General features: G+C 36.0%; 1 protein-coding gene across 1 annotated transcript in view; it reads right to left on the bottom strand.

Moving 5' to 3' along the window:
• PPARG (peroxisome proliferator-activated receptor gamma) overlaps positions 1-16,846 on the bottom strand; it is a 106,756-nt gene that overhangs the window by 75,567 nt on the left and 14,343 nt on the right. The window lies entirely within an intron of this gene.

Genomic DNA, 16,846 nt, shown 5'->3' on the forward strand with positions numbered 1-16,846 from the left:
GGGGGGGGGCGTAGTTGGGGGTGATCAGGCCAGCAGGAGGGCAGTTAGGGGTGATCAGGCTGGAAAGGGGGGCAGTTGGGGTTGATCAGGCCTGCAGAGTGGTTAGGGGCGATCAGACAGGCAGGCAGGTGAGTGGTTGAGCCAGTAGTCCTGGATTGTGAGAGGGATGTCTGACTGCCCCTGTGGGATCGGGCTAAACCGGCAGTCGGGCATCCCCCTAGGGGTCCCAGATTGGAGAGGGTGCAGGCCAGCTGAGGGACACCTCTCCCCCTACCCCCCCCCAACCCCCCAACCTCTGTGCAGGCCACTAGTTGGTTAATAAAATTATATAGGTTTCAAGTGTATAATTCTATAGTCTATCATCTGTATGTTATGTGTTCATCACCTCCACCCTTTTTTCCCTCTGGTAATCACCATACTGTTGTCTGTGTCTATGAGCTATTGGGTATTTTTTCTTCTTCTTAATCTTTCTACCTTTTTCACCTAGCCTGGCAACTAGCCTCCCCTCTGACAGCTGTCAGTTGAGAATATATATCTATGAGTCTGTTTTTATTTTGTTAAACATTTTTTACTTGAATGTAACATAGATGATATTCTATATTTCCTATTCCATCATACCAGAGACACAGTATGTGAGTGACCATTAGTGATGTTAAGAACGATTATTAATTTAGAATGATGATAGTGTGATCTCTCCAGTGCAGTTATATTTTTCTCTTTGCAACTATTAAGTAATCTGTGTGCTGTTGCTTTGGCATTATAAGAATGTTTAATTTCACTAATCATTCACCTAAAGATTTTAACACACTTAATAATCTTTTCTTGAATCAACACTTTTGAGTTTATGAAATAAAGTTTTCTAATTCTACCATTCTTTCAACATTTATTAGCTTTCTATGATGTAGGGATTTCCTTTGGAAATTAAAGCTATATGAATATCCTGAAATATAGTTCCTATTGAGAATGAAGAATAAATGTTTAATTTGTTCTCTGTTATTAAAAAGGTTGATATCTTCAAAACCAAACTTTCTTGGTTAGGCATATCTGTTTCTTTTGTTTATTGAATGGTCATATCATAAAATACTTACAGACCTAAGTTTTGCTTTTTTTCCAATTATTTTTAGATAGTTTTATTTCAATTTCACTTTTCTCTGTTATCCTTGGTCCTATGAGTTACAACCAGGATACCTATTCCGTGGTTCTTCAGGTATCTAATCCCTTTTCTTTTTCTTTTTTTTTAAAAAAGTAACTAGGACAGGAAATGTCTGCTACTTTTAAAATACATATATTTCAGAGAGGAAGGGAGAAGGAGAGAGAGAGAGACAGAAACATCAATGATGAGGGAGAACCACTGATCATCTGCCTCCTGCACTTCCCCCACTGGGGATTGAGCCCACAACCCGGGCATGTGCCCTGATTGGGACTCTAACTGCACCCTTCTGGTTCATAGGTTGATGTTCAACCACCGTGCCATACTGGCCAGGCCCTTTTTCTCTTTATTGCACATTCAAAGCCTAATAATGTAACTAATGCTTACTTAACAATCTCTATTAACAGGGCTTTTCAGTTTTAGAAGTGGTTATTCCTAAATTATAGGGGATAAGCAGAATACAAACTTAACTGGTTCTTCCAAAGTTATGTTGTGTGTCAGCATAGCTTTAGGAAAAGAGTCTAAGATTCCTGACAGGCTTGTGGGCTAACTAAACCACATTCCAGCCACCTAGTTTCTTTTCAGTCCAGGGGTACTTTTCTAGGAAGATGTTATATTTTTATATTTACAAACATGAGCTCCATTTTAATAAACTTTTCATTTTAAACAACTTATTGAACAAAAGGGAAGAGGAAAGACTAAAACATGAAGCTAGACAAGAAATAACTTTTTCAATTCTAAAATATGTGCTCCCCCCAATAAAAATAAAATTGGGTCTTAAGTAAGTCCTACTTCTACTTATGTTTTTATTTATCTATTGCACACAGTCAGATGAACAACTCAAAATGCCTAAAGTCATTCTGGGCAAGTTGACAAGTATCCTACACATTGAAATGAGAAGTGGGAAGAAGGCCAGATTGCCTAATTGTTACTTGGGAATCTGAGGAGGTGGACAAGCCAAAATCTTTATGGGGATCCAAAGAATACAACTTCTTCCTTAGGCAGCAGGAGAAAACAATGGGCCAGATTCTCATTCTGTGTAATTTTATAGGATTCCATTGTATCCTCCATTGTTTCTTTCATGTACTGCCTGAAGGGGAAGTGTATTGTTATCTATGGGAGAGCTTCCATAAGAGAGTTACAGAGGATGAGAACATAGCCTCTGGGAAATTAATGAATGATATGGCATTCAGTCTAGTGTGGAACTTTCAGATCAACATTTTGGAAACTGTGTACCTAAAAGACTTATGCATTAAGGTCAGAAAGTTTTAGTGGCCAAGAGTTAATGAGAGAAACAATATCCCAAATTGATTAAAGGGGCTTTGAAAAGAGCATTTTCAGGGGACACTGAGAGGGTCTAGCAATGTGAAGATGAGATTATCACATCTGCAGGAAGTTTTAGAGAACATTTAATCTAACCTCCTCTTCATTTACAGATGAGGAAATCAAGGCACAAAGAGGTCAAGTGACTTGCCCGAGCTCTCGCCCAAGATAATGTAGAGTTAATAACAAAGTTAAAACTAGAATCCATGATATCCTAATTACTTGATGCTCTAGTTCCACGAAAACAGTATTTTTTCAACTGGGTCTCCTTATTATGTGGAGGGATATCTATAGATATATATTCTTAAGAAGTCCTAGAAAAAAGAGCCTTATAAAAAGCTTTTTACAACTTTATTGAGATATATTTTAACAGACTTTGAAATTATTATTATATTTTTATTGATTTCAGAGAGGAAGGGAGAGGGAGAGAGAGACAGAAACATCAATGATGAGAATCATTGATCAGCTGTCTCCTGCACGCCCCCCACTGGGAATTGAGCATGTAACATGGGCATGTGCCCTGAACCATGATCTCCTGTTTCAAAGGTTGATGCTCAACCACTGAGCCACACTGGCTGGGCTGAGGTATATTTTACATATTATAAAGTTCATTTAAAATACACAATTCAATGAATTTTAGTAAATTTACCAAGTTTTGCAACCATCACCATAAATAAATCAGTTTTAGGACATTTTCATCAGTCAATATCGTTCATTCTGATTTACAATCAATCCCAGTTCCCACCCCCAATCCCAGGAAACCACGTTTACTTTTACTGGACATTTTGTATAAATGGAATCATGCAATATATGGTCTCTTGTATCTGTTTTTCTTTTCACTTATTCTGTTTTTGAGGTTCATTCATATTGTAGCATGTATCTTAAGTTCCCGTTCAGTGCTGAACAATCTAGGTATGTAACTATACCATATTTTGTCTATCCATTCAGTAGATGGACATTTAAATAGTTTCAAATTTTTGATAAAAAGTTTTAAATTCTATCTTTTCAATTTTTCTTTCATTGTAGTGATATAATAATTGCAAAGTTTTATATTTTAGACTATCTGGATAGCTAGATGATTTTGTAACAGAATACTAGCAGGCAGGTTCAGTGCCACAATTTGTATTTGTGATTTCATTGGTGTCCAGTATCACTACTTTAGTTGTCCAGGATTAATGATAGAAGGACAAAGGTCGATTTTTAATATGTAAATAATTCATTTGAGTTAGGTGGAAGTCAAATGAGAAAAGCCGAGGGAGAATTTAATCATATACATGGCGTTGAGTAGCATAGGGTGTAGAACCTCAAAAAGCTTGTGTTACAGCAGTTATTTCTATTTTGGGAATTGTTAATTTGAATGTTAAGGGTTTTGTAACTTGTTATTTAATTTGTTTTGTTGTATATAAGCGCGATAAGCATAAAAAGCTTATATAGCTAGTTTTATATATAGTTGTTACATTATAATAAAAGTTATGTGAACACTGAGAATCATAAGAAATTTTTCCTTAAAAGAAGTCAGTGCTTTACTCAAGTAGGACTAAGATATATAAAATAGCCAATATAAAATAACTATATAAAATAACTGAACCAGACTTTAAAGATGTTCTAACCCTTTCATTTTATAAATAAAGAAAAAAGAGGTGACATGACTTGTGCAAAATTATATAACCAGTTAGTGATAGAGCTGGATCTAAAACACAGGCTCTTCACTGCTATGACTACAAAACACTTATTTCAAGTTGTAGATTGTTAATCTCACTGAGCCTTTGGTAATTTTATAATTAAGACGTCACTGAGATTGAGACATGAAACAGATTCATTTTCTAAATTCTATTTTTCTACCAATGACTGAATAACGATTACAATGGAAACCTTTAATTTAGGATCTAAGATCTGGTATTCACATAGTTGACATGGGGAAGAAGGAAGAGATGTTTTAGCTAAATTCAAGATTTAAGAGACAGAATGGTATAACTGGAAAGAAGTGGAAGTCCAGGGTTCAACCTTCAGTTCTGCCACTAACTCAGTTTATGAACTGAAGACAGTCACATTGGTCTTAAATTCCCCCTTTTCAAAAACTTAAATTAAAAAAATTTTAAATTTATTGTTGACATTATTACAGATGTCCCATTTTCCCTCCCTTCCTTGCCCCCCTCCACCCAGCCCCCGTCTCACCCCAAGCCTTCCCCACACTTTTGTCCATGTCCATGGATTATGCATATATGTTCCTTGGTTAATCTCTTCCCATCGCATCCACATCTCCCCTCTAAGATCTGTCATTCTGTTCCATGCATACATGCCATTGGACCTACTTTGTTCATCAGTTTATTTTGTTCATTAGATTCCACATATAAGTGAGATTATGTGATATTTGTCTTTCTCTAATTGGCTATTTCACTGAGCATAATAATCTCCAGGTCCATCTATGCTTTTGCAAAGGTTAAGAACTCCTTCTTTTTTACAGCTGAATAGTATTCCATTGTGTAAATGTACCACAGCTTTTTTATCCACTCATCCACTGATGGGCACTTGGGCTGTTTCCATATCTTAACTATTGTAAATAATGCTGCTATGTACATAGGAGTGCATATATTCTTTCTGATTGGTGTTTTGGGATTCTTAGGATATATTCCCAGAAGTGGGATTGCTGGGTCAAAAGGCAGTTAGTTCCATTTTTATTTTTTGAGGAAACTCCATACTATTTTCCACAGTGGCTGCATTCCCACCAGCTGAGTACTAAGGTTCCCTTTTCTTTACATCCTCCCCAGCACTTGTTGTTTGTTGATTTATTGATAGTAGCCACTCTGACAGTGGTGAGGTGATACCTCATTATAATTTTAATTTGTATCTCTCTTATGATTAGTGATGTTGAACATTTTTTCATATGTCTATTGGCCATCTATATGTCCTCTTTGGATAAATGTTTATTCAGTTACTTGGCCCATTTTTTAAATTGGATTGTTTGTCTTCCTGGTGTTGAGTTAGTATGAGATCTTTGTATATTTTGGAAATCAACCCCTTATCAGATGTATCATTGGCAAATATGTTCTCCCATTTTATTGGTAGCTTCTTTTGCTGTGCAGAAGCTTTTTAGTTTGATGTAGTCCCATTTATTTTTCCTGTTTCTCTTGCCCTGGGAGATATATAGGTGAAAATATTGATGTGAGCGATGTCTGATTTTACTGCCTATGTTTTCTTCTAGGATTTTTATGATTTCTCAACTTACATTTTAAGTCTTTTATCCATTTTGAGTTTATTCTTATGTATGGTATAAGTTGATGGTCTAGTTTCATTTTTTTGCATGTGCCTGTCCAATTTTCCCAACACCATTTATTAAAGAGAGCATCTTTACTCCACTGTATGCTCTTGCCTCCTTTGTCAAATATTAATTAACCATATTGGTGTGAATCGATTTCTGGGGTCTCCATTCTATTCCATTGGTCTATATGCCTGTTCTTGTGCTGGTACCAATCTGTTTTGATTACAATGACTTTTTAGTATAGTTTGATATCCGGTATTGTGATCCCGCCAACTTGGTTCTTCTTTCTCAAGATTGCTAAGGCTAGTTGAGGTATTTTTTGGTTCCATATATTAAATCCCCATTTTTAAAGTAGAGATAAGGAATGGAGAGTAGATTAGATGACGTCTAACATTTTCTTTTAGCTCTTCCATTCAATGAATTTTAAGTGTTAAGGACTCATCTATTATAAACTCTTGTCCCTAATCAGAATCTCGTCTAATTTCTGCATTGGTTAATAATGTTATTGCTGTATCTGCCTACATACCCACCCACTCACCTACCTTATTGTTCACTATTTCCTAACATGTAACTTAAGTTCTATTCTAAAGGATATATCTACTCACTCCTATGTATTTGTGGTATATAGTAGGTGCTCAATAAATGTTGAGTGGATGCATAAATGTGTGAATGAATGTGTATATACCTACTTTCTGTCATCCACCGAGACCTGTTTCTGGCTTCCTGATCTTATTTATGCTATAACATTTAATGATGTGTTTTTCTTTACTAGTGCAAAGTAAATGGTCTTTGAATGGCAATTGATTAGTTTTTATCCCCAATTAACTCATTGTACATAGAATCAATACCACATAATTTACACCTAAATAGTTTCTTATATATTTGTTTCATTTCTCCAGGTATATTGTTAAGTCCTTTGAAAACATAAGAGGGCATGCCTTTCATTTCATTTATTCTTCTTAGTGCAGCATTAGGTGTTAAACTTTAACAGTTAAAGACCTGATTGTCAACTCCACACAGATGGTATACTGTCTTTTCAAAGCCTTAAGGAAAGTACCCTACCCCAAACTTAAATGTCCACAAGAAGCTCAGCCACCCTTGTTTTATTTTCAGAAGAGGTTCTAAGGAAGGTGGTTATCACTCTTTGCACACACCCTTATAAAAACTTAAAGACCATTATTCAAATACAATATTTATCTTCCTTACTTTCTTTTTCCAGTCGAAGAATTAGTTTCACATAATTAGTTAGTTCTTTAGACCTGATTCCATTGAGTTGTACATAGAGAGTCTTGGACTGTGACACAGGGTTGTAATCAAGGCTCTACTACTTACCGATGTCTTTGGGAAAGTTACTGCAATTCTGGGCTTCTATTTTCCCATATGTAAAATGGGGAGCAATATCTGTCCTACCTTACAGAGATATTATTAGGATTAAATGTTACTATAAAAGACCTTTACACATTTTAAAACTCTGTACAAATATAAAATATTATTTTCCTATTGCTACTAGAATAACAGCATTATCCTTAAAATTATAATGTAAGAGTTTCATTAAATAAACATTGAAAAAAATATATATATGTGAAAGTTGAAAGAAACTATGCTATAGTGCTGACATTAGTTATTTTTGGGTGATGGAATTATGAGCTATTATTTCTTTATTTCTATTTTTCTGCATCTTTTTCAATAACTATTATCCTTAGAATCTAAAAGGTTACTTTAAATTTACTCTTAGTGCTCTAGCTGGTGTGGCTCAGTTGGTTAGAGTGTCATTCCGTGCACTAAAGGGTGGCAGGTTCGATTCCTGAGCAGGACACATACCCAGGTTGTGAGTTCGATCCCTGTGTGTGGGAGGTGACTGATGATATTACTCTCTCTCTTTCTCCCTTCCTCTCTCTGAAATTGAATAAAGAAAATGTACTCTTAGAATCAAAAAAGTTACCTTAAATAAAATAAAGACACTATGTAAAAACAGTATTAAAAATAGGAGCTATCAAGTCTGGAGGATTCTTTAAAAGAGAATATCAAGCAAGCTTTCCACAGTTGAAAGATTAAAAATTTCTGAGTAGAGAGTATTAAGGTAAACTGCAGAGTTTAGCTAAGCTTTTCAAAGAAGAGGAAAGTTATCAAGAACTTTTATCTTCCATCTTTTTTTTTCTCTGAAGTCTTTCTACTAGATATCAGCATCACTTGTCCTCAAAGAGTATCAAGAGGTGAAAGACTCAGCATGGAAAACCTCAGAAAGGAAGCTCAACGTTAGAATTGCATAAAAGAGACCACAAACTCCTGACCTGGTTATTGTCCTCTGCCTCTCCCCACTCCCCAAGAGCAACCAGCATTAATCTGGTGGATCTTGTGATGTTCAGAATGTATTCACAAATCCAGTTCCAGCTCAGCTTTTATCTTAATTTACTGAGAATTCTGATCAGTAGTAGTCTTTTGGTTTCAGCCCTGTCTCATCCTAAGTATCATTTCCACTTTTTAATATGTTCTCATAATTCCTACTCCTTACCCCTTCTGATTAGGGTCTCTAAGCAGCGGTTCTCAACCTGTGGGTCGCGACCCCTTTGGCGGTCGAGCGACCCTTTCACAGGGGTCGCCTAAGACCATCCTGCATATCAGATATTTACATTATGATTCATAACAGTAGCAACATTACAGTTATGAAGTAGCAATGAAAATAATTTTATGGTTGGGTCACAACATGAGGAACTGTATTTAAAGGGCCAGAAGGTTGAGAACCACTGAGTCTAAGGGATTAAATGGGATGACTACACATACACAAACTGGGACACTTTTAAGAGTGAAAGAGGGAAATATTAGACAACAGGCAAACACTGAGACTGTAACAGGCAACTTGGACATATAATCACTTTTAAATTAAGCAAAGTGAGGAGATTTAAGAGAGGAGAGATGTTTCATGACATCTTGGTTTCTGGCAAACTAGAAACGAGGTCAATGCTGCCATAGTTTTTTCCCCATTACCTTCTACTTCTAATGGGTGTTAGCTCATGAATGTAGAAATCATATTAGCACTGTATTGGAAATCTGTAATTAAATGTGGTGAAGCAAAATTTCTATGCTTCTTTTTTTAATGTTAAAGGTTCACACAGGGCAGTTGTTTTGCAAAGGCGGGTGGGAATTGCAAAGGTTTTGCCCAAGGCTCTCTTGCATTAAGAATTATTGCATTTGGCTACTTTTCAAGCAACCAGATGTGAAGTAAGTAAATGCCCATTTGGATTACAAATCTCATTTTAATATCTTTCAACATAAATAACAATAACAATAGTCAATACATTTATTTAAAGGTTCCAAGAGGTGAGAGACATTAGCCACAAAGAAACCACACTCCAGAAAAGCTAGAGAAAGCAATGGTCATATTAAAAGACTTTAAAAAATGATCTAAAAAAGCTTATTTCAATGAAGGCAGTAAAATAAAGATTAGTTTGATGGTTGCAGTTAACCAAAGTATCCAAAGTAGCAACCAGAATAACTCAATTCAGTAAATTCTTAACACTTGGAAAGTCTTAATCATATGACTTAATTATTAAAATTAATGTATTTGGGGGTTATTGAAATTATTGTATTTGTAGCAACAAGAGCTTTGATGATACCAGTCCTAACATATTCTTTGGAGAGTATACAGAGCTTTAATACAGACTAAACAATTTTCAATATCAAATTCCTAACAACCAACACTTCATATCAATCTGAAACTACAAGCTATCTTGAAAGAAAACAAACAGTAATTGCTATCACTCCCAATTTTGTAGTATGATGGATCCATTAATCTGACGGATCTGGATTAGGCTAGTCTGATGACAGTCCCACCATTTATGTCCACAGTCATAAATAAAATTAAGTTTTGGGAATACTCAAAATGAAGGTGAAAAAAAATAGATACAAATTTAGAGCAAATAAAGATCTTAAACTGTAAAGAGCTATATGGCAGGGTAACAGAGATAAAGGTAGACCAAGTGAACAGTTGAAGTAAATGTTGGGACATGAAGAATCTCCTGGAAGAATTCAAGGTAGGGCGACTTTCATCACAAAGTATAAAATAAGCAGTAACATCAAATAGTATCTTAAAATGATTTGACTTTGGGTGGTGAACACACAATGCACTATACAGACGATGTATTATAGAATTGTACACTTGAAACTTATATACTCTTTTTGTTGTTGCTAATCCTCACCCGAGACAGAGATAAACATCGGAGAGAGACACATTGATTGATTGCCTCCCACATGCACCCCAACCGAGGCCTGGGATCGAGCCTGCAATTGAGGTACGTGCCCTTGGCCAGAATAGAACCAGCAACCCTTTAGTCCTTGGGCCACTGAGCAACCAGCTAAGCAAAACTCACGTACTCATATTAACCAGTCACCCCAATAAATTTAATTAAAAAATTTAAAAAGTATAAAAAGTATTTTTACATATATTATTTCTTTAATCTTGAGAGGTGGTAATTATTTCTATTTCATTGAAAAAAAAAGGCAAAAGAAAAGAAAACTGAGGCTCAGGGGAACCATGTGACCTGGCCAAAATCATTTAAACAGGAAGTAAAATATGAACTTAAAAATGTAACACAAATCAACAAACATATGCTGAAAGAACCCAGTCAAAAAACTTTGCTGTTTACAAGACACTGTGGGAAATACAGAGAAGTGTAAGCCTGCCCTTAAGGAATTTATATCTTGTTGGAAAACAAACTGCAAAGAGGTGAAAAGTAATGATTCATGATTTGAATAAGAATTCCAGCCAATCGATAAAAGAGATGTCACAAGGTAACACCTGGTTAATTGCCAAATCAATGAAAAATGACTAAGTTTCACAGGGACTCTGAAGAGCATGTCAAAATGGAATGATTTATGGAAATGGCTCTGTGGAGGAAATGGGATTTCAGCTAAGATTTATATAGTGAGCAAGGTGTAGAAACTATAAGACAGTGACCGTGTATCTATGTCACTTTCATATCTCTGTCACAGAACATCAATAATTATTACTGTATGAATAAAGACCATTGTCTGGTTAACTGATGAATTGATTAATGATTGAATGAATGAACATACAGAAAGGAAGAATGGAGCATTCAAGGCAAGAGGAAGGAGCATTAAGTATGTCTGAGGGATGGTGAGTACAAACTATTGTGCTTTATACTAGTCTAGTAAGTGACTTATACAAGGTTATATAGTTATAAGACATTTCAGGAGCTAGAATTTAGGTCTTCTAACTTCCAGTGATGAATAGATGTGTAAATGAAAAATTTAAACTAGAATCCCAGCATCACCAGTGTATTGACTCCTGATTGTCTTCAATCCCAACTGGAATAATCTGGAGCCTGTTAATCTCTGAAGCCTCCTCCAACTCCCTTTCTCCATTTAAATCAGTAAGTAAACTATGCTTTTTCCCACCTCAGAGCCTCCACACTTTACTAGTATTTCCTGTCTGTAACATTGTTCTTCTCACAGCTCTCTTTAACTCCTATTCTCTCTTTGACTGTAAGCAAAAAAAAAAAATCACTTCCCCAAACCCTCAGACTAGGTTAAATCATCCTGTTTATCACTCTATACAACTTCTATTACCTATCCCTTTCCTCCCTTGCAGCACTCATTTTAGTTATTACTTGTTCATTTTCTGCTTTCCCCACTACATTATAAACTCAATGAAGACATTATCCCTGCAAGTAGCACAAAGAACACTGAATAAAGCCTAGAAGACTTGAGTTTTAGTGCTGGTTGGTTTTATTGACTTGCTGTGTTATGCCAGAAGTTATTTGCAAGGGAAAACAAAGCTTTGCCAATGCCGTAAGTTATTTACATTCTCTAGGCCTCATTTGTAAAAGGAGAGGAGTTGGATTTGGCCAACTAATGTATGGATCCCTCTTCAAGAAATGGGATCCCTTATAGATCTGCCAAGGATATGTCCTCAGATTCTCCAGAGGTCCTGTAACCCTAGGTTGAGAAAACCAATATAAGAAACCATTAAAATGTCCTTGAATTGTGAAATTTGGGCTTTATAATGACCTTTTAGATTATTATTGATATAAAACACATTATTTTTAAATTATAAAACTCTCAGAACCTAAGAATATATTTGTGAATTCCCAAGAATTTGTGGATCCCAGTTTGAGAAAGAGATGGTCTCTTCCAGGTCTAAAATTTCATCATTCTAAGAAAATGGATATTTATTTTCCAGAGTACTTCTAATGAATCATACTCTACACATGGGCTCATTAAATTGAGATATGGGAGAGAATACAAGGAATTCCGTAGCATCAAGGAATCCAGAAAAATTATTTTGTATGAACAGAGACAGATTCTCTGTTACTGATTTTGGCAATGAAAGGCTGATAGAAAGCATTTCATTGGGCTCAAATAAAGTTATTCTTTTGATATATGGGAGAAGTATGTAAAAACATGAATTAAAAAGTGAAAGAACAATAAAAAGGCAAAAAGAAAACAGCCCAATTAAAAAATGGGCAAAGAAGTTAAATAGACATTTCTCCAATGACATATAGATGTATGCACATGAAAAGATGATGGACATGATTAGTTATTAGAGAAATAAAATCAAAACCACAATAAGACGCCTCTTCATACCTGCTAGGGTGGCTATAGTATGACCCCACTTACATGAAATAACTGGAATAGGCAAATTCATAAAGACAGAAAGTAAAACAGAGATAACCACAGTCTAAAGCAGGGGTGGGCAAACTTTTTGACTCGAGGGCCACAATGGGTTCTTAAACTGGACCGGAGGGCCGGAACAAAAGCATGGATGGAGTGTTTGTGTGAACTAATATAAATTCAAAGTAAACATCATTACATAAAAGGGTACGGTCTTTTTTTTTTTAGTTTTATTCATTTCAAACGGGCCAGATCTGGCCCGTGGGCCGTAGTTTGCCCACGGCTGGTCTAAAGGGTAGGTAATCAGGAGATGTTGTTTAATGGGCACAGAATTCTTGTTTGGGATGATGAAAAAGTTTTTGATATAGACAGGGCTGATGGTTGAACAACATTGTAAATGTAATTATGTCATTGAATTGTATGGTTAAAATGCCAAATTTTATGTTACAAATATTTTACCACAATAAAAAAATTGAGAAGATATAGCTTATTATTTACTGGTTGGACATCTGAATTGCTAACCTGTTAATCCTATATAATAAAGAGGTCATATGCAAATTGACTGTCATGCCCTCACACAAGATGCCCGCCCCCCATGTGGTCACAAGATGGCCGGCAGGGGAGAGCAGTTATGGGCGATCAGGGCAGCAAGGGGAGGGCAGTTAGGGGCGACCGGTCCATAGGGATTGGGCCTAAACCAGCAGTTGGACATCCCCCGAGGGGTCCCAGATTGGAGAGGGTGAAGGCTGGGCTAAGGGACACCAGGCCTCTAGTGATCTAATAAACAACACATTCTTTTAATAGGCAAACTTGTTCTACAATAAAGGATCTCAAGAATTAGAAGTAATAAGTGTATTACTAATCATCTAGTCTATCTGTTTATTTTGGAATTATGGAGTTCCCCATAACTGGTTCAGACCTATCAAGCAGTACAAACTTTAATTTTATGGCTCAAGTTAAATATTAATCATCCTTAGTGATGAATGTTAAAGGCCTGAAGGATCAATGAAAACAGTTGAACTACAAAACTAAATACTCTGATTTATTATTATTATTCTTTTTATCCCCTTCAAGTGGACGGGATAATAAGTGATTAAATGACTGTCAGACTCAAGGACAGAGTACGATTGTTCTACAAATTAGGCTCTAAGAGCAGAACTTAACACTATTTCTTTCAATTTTTACCTTATAGTACACAGGTTTTGGAAGGGAAAACAAAGCTTTGCCAATGACATTTAGATACTAAAGAATTATTACTATTATTAAAAAAATTTTTTTGTTGTTGATTTCAGAGAGGAAGGGAGAGAGAGAGAAAGACAGAAACACCAATGATGGGAGAGAATCATTGATTGGCTGCCTCCTGCACGCCCTACACTGGGGATCAAGCTCGCAACCCAGACATGTGGCCTGACCAGGAACTGAACTACTGAGCCATGCCAGCCATCCAAGAATTCTTTTATTTAATTTGTTTGCTTTGTTTTTCAACTTGATGAGTGATTCTAAGAGAAGCAAATGGCAGTTGTGGCTGAAAAACCTTGGGATTTTAACACCTCTTTTGTGAAATGGCTATGTTTCAAAGGACTTTCCTAAATGTAACTCAACTGTACTGGGGAATATTTATCATTCTTTCTACCTCTTCAGACTTTGGGTCTCAGCCCTTTCTCAGCAGGGCCAAAAGAGTATTCATGCCAGCTGTCATCTTACATTCTCTGCTGTGGTCTTCATTCACTTTTGATTTGGGCTCCTGGCTGTCTTTAAAACAAACCTTGCCAAGTTAAGTTGAAAGAGACAATGTCTTTAGTTTTTCTCTGGCTGCTTGGAATTAAGCCCTTGACAGGAGAAAGGTGACATCTACTCATAATAAATATTCTGTTCTTCAGGCTTCTCTTTACTGGACTCAGTACCAAATGCCCAAAGGCCAGGCTCTCAAATTATCTAAATATAAACAAAATGCTTGTTACCTGACTGAGACCTCATCTGCCAAGATTCCACTCAGACTACTGATTTATAGGTGGTCCTAAGTTTCTAAGTGCAGAAGATTGTAACAGAATTGTAACACCGCCTATGATCAGGCAAACAGAATAGCTAAAATAAAATCAACAGCAGCCCAAAGAGGAAGAAGCAAATTGGACTAAACAATCAGCTTCCTTCTTTTACCACTTGATTTTTTTTCACCCTACCTCTCATTTTAAATTACAAAATAACCTATTTTGACATAACTTATATGTATGTATATCATAGTAAATTTGTCACTTAAAAAAAATAATTCTGTGAAGTGCGTATTTTGAAAAAATAAGCAAATACTTAAAATTGAATGAGCTTTTAAGGGAGAAGTATAAAATCATTCACCTTCTTCCTTAAAGTTCATATTTTCACAGGATGGCTGATTCCATAAGACATGCTACTAGCTGGACTCAAAACCCAGAATAACTGCAGTTTCCACTGAACATTCAGCTTTTGCATACTTGGTTGTCCTGCCCAATATTTTACTTTCTACCTAACAATCAGCCATTTATTAAAATCTGCATTTCCATGTATCCCATGTAAACAAATACTCTCTCTACCTCAGGGAAAGGGAAGACAATCTACAAGGGTGAAGCTTGGTAATGAAAGAGAAACAAAGACATCTTCCAATGGCCAGATCACTGAAGATAAAGTAGGCTAACAGTGAAATGTCAACTCCGGCTCTCATTCCTCATCAGAAAGATGAGAAGAATCAGTGACTCCCCGAATAGCAAGAGGGAAAATTGATAATATTCAGAAAGTAGTATAGAGTATACAAAAACATTTGGAAATATATTCCTGCAGTTAATTTTCCCATTTAAGAACACTAACCAGAAATGTCTTTGTTGATTTTGTTACAGCTGTAATTTTTCCGTTGTATGAAGCATTAAAGTTACAAATCGGCTTGTTGTTTGAGTGGTCTGGAAAAAATATATTCTGTATTACTAGACTATTGTCAATTTAAATCTACTTCCTCTAATTCTCAGCTCATTTTGGCAGAATACTTCTAACTAAAAGTGTAATAAACTATATTGTCATCCTACAGGGTTTTTTACAACTCCATCTACCATATTTAGGGTTGTGGGGGAGGTAGTAAGAACCTATAAGGAAGTAAATGGTATTATGGTGACATTTTGTAACCTTTAGCTAGCCCAGAAACAACTGAAATCATGTGTTTAAGATGGGAAGTGTTACTAAATTTGGAATGACTTTGTGGCTTTATTTTTTCTTACACTAGCATCACTAAATTTGTTAATAAACAGATTTCTGTGGTTTTTTTTCTAAATCATTTTTTCCTCCGTAATATAAAACACAATTCCTTTTCATAAAGTAAATACGCTTGGAAATATTCAAATTAAAAATAGATGGGAAATTAGATGGGAAACTACTATAACTAAATTTTAAGTTACTACAAAATATATTTTTGAAAATTCCTAGGATTTCCAATTAAATGTCCATTAATTTCCCAAGTTTAGTTCCTTTTTTATAAAAAAATCAACATTGCAACCAAATAAAAAAAACAATTAAAGTTATATAAAAATAAGGCACTACATGAAAAGTGACTAACCACACAATTAACATGTCCCTGAATTGTCATGGAAGAGACTGAGATGAGAGATTAAAGAGGCATAAAAGAATGGAAAGAGTACTATTCGAAGCCTCTTTATTGGTGACATTTTATTTTGTGATTCAACTTTCATTCAATCAATATTTATTGAGTAGTATTATGTAGCAAGCATTATGCTGGATGCTAAGGATACATAAGAGACTAGAATACAGTCCTTGCTTTCAAGATGGTTTACAATTAGTAATACATTCAGACATTTTAATACTTTTTAATAAGGGAAAGAAGGGATACATCCAGAAACTCTGACTTGTGGACTTAAATTCTAAAAATTTCCTTTGTATCTCTAATTTTAGTTATCATACAAGTTCCTTTGATATATAAAACTATATTATTGCCATAATCTATGAATGCTTAGAAAATTAAGTATTGGAAGGGTCCTTAAAGATCAATTCATCTAATCTAACCTAATTTGTCTAATGTATGGGAAAACTGAGGCTGGAAGAGAGAAAGTGACTTGATTAAGAACACTTACCTGCCACATCTATATTTTTATGTGCTTTCTTCCAACTTTGGAGGTATCATTATAACTAGTGCTTTTATAAATCTACTAGAGGCCCAGTGCACGAAATTCGTGCATGGAGGGGGGTTCCCTCAGCCCAGCCTGCACCCACTCCAATCGGGGACCCCTTGGGGGATGTCTGACTGCCAATTTAGGCCCGATCCCAAACCCCTCTCACAATCTGGGACTGCTGGCTCCTAACCACTCACCTGCCTGCCTGCCTGATTGCCCCTAACCTCTCTGCCTGCCTGCCTGCCCAATTGCCCCTAACTGCCTCTGCCTGCCTAATCACCCCTAACTGCCTCTGCCTGCCTGCCTGATCGCCCCTAACTGCCCTCCCCTGCTGGCCTGATC

The sequence above is a fragment of the Myotis brandtii genome, unplaced genomic scaffold, assembly GCF_000412655.1.
Source record: "Myotis brandtii unplaced genomic scaffold, ASM41265v1 scaffold312, whole genome shotgun sequence".
NCBI lineage: Eukaryota > Metazoa > Chordata > Mammalia > Chiroptera > Vespertilionidae > Myotis > Myotis brandtii.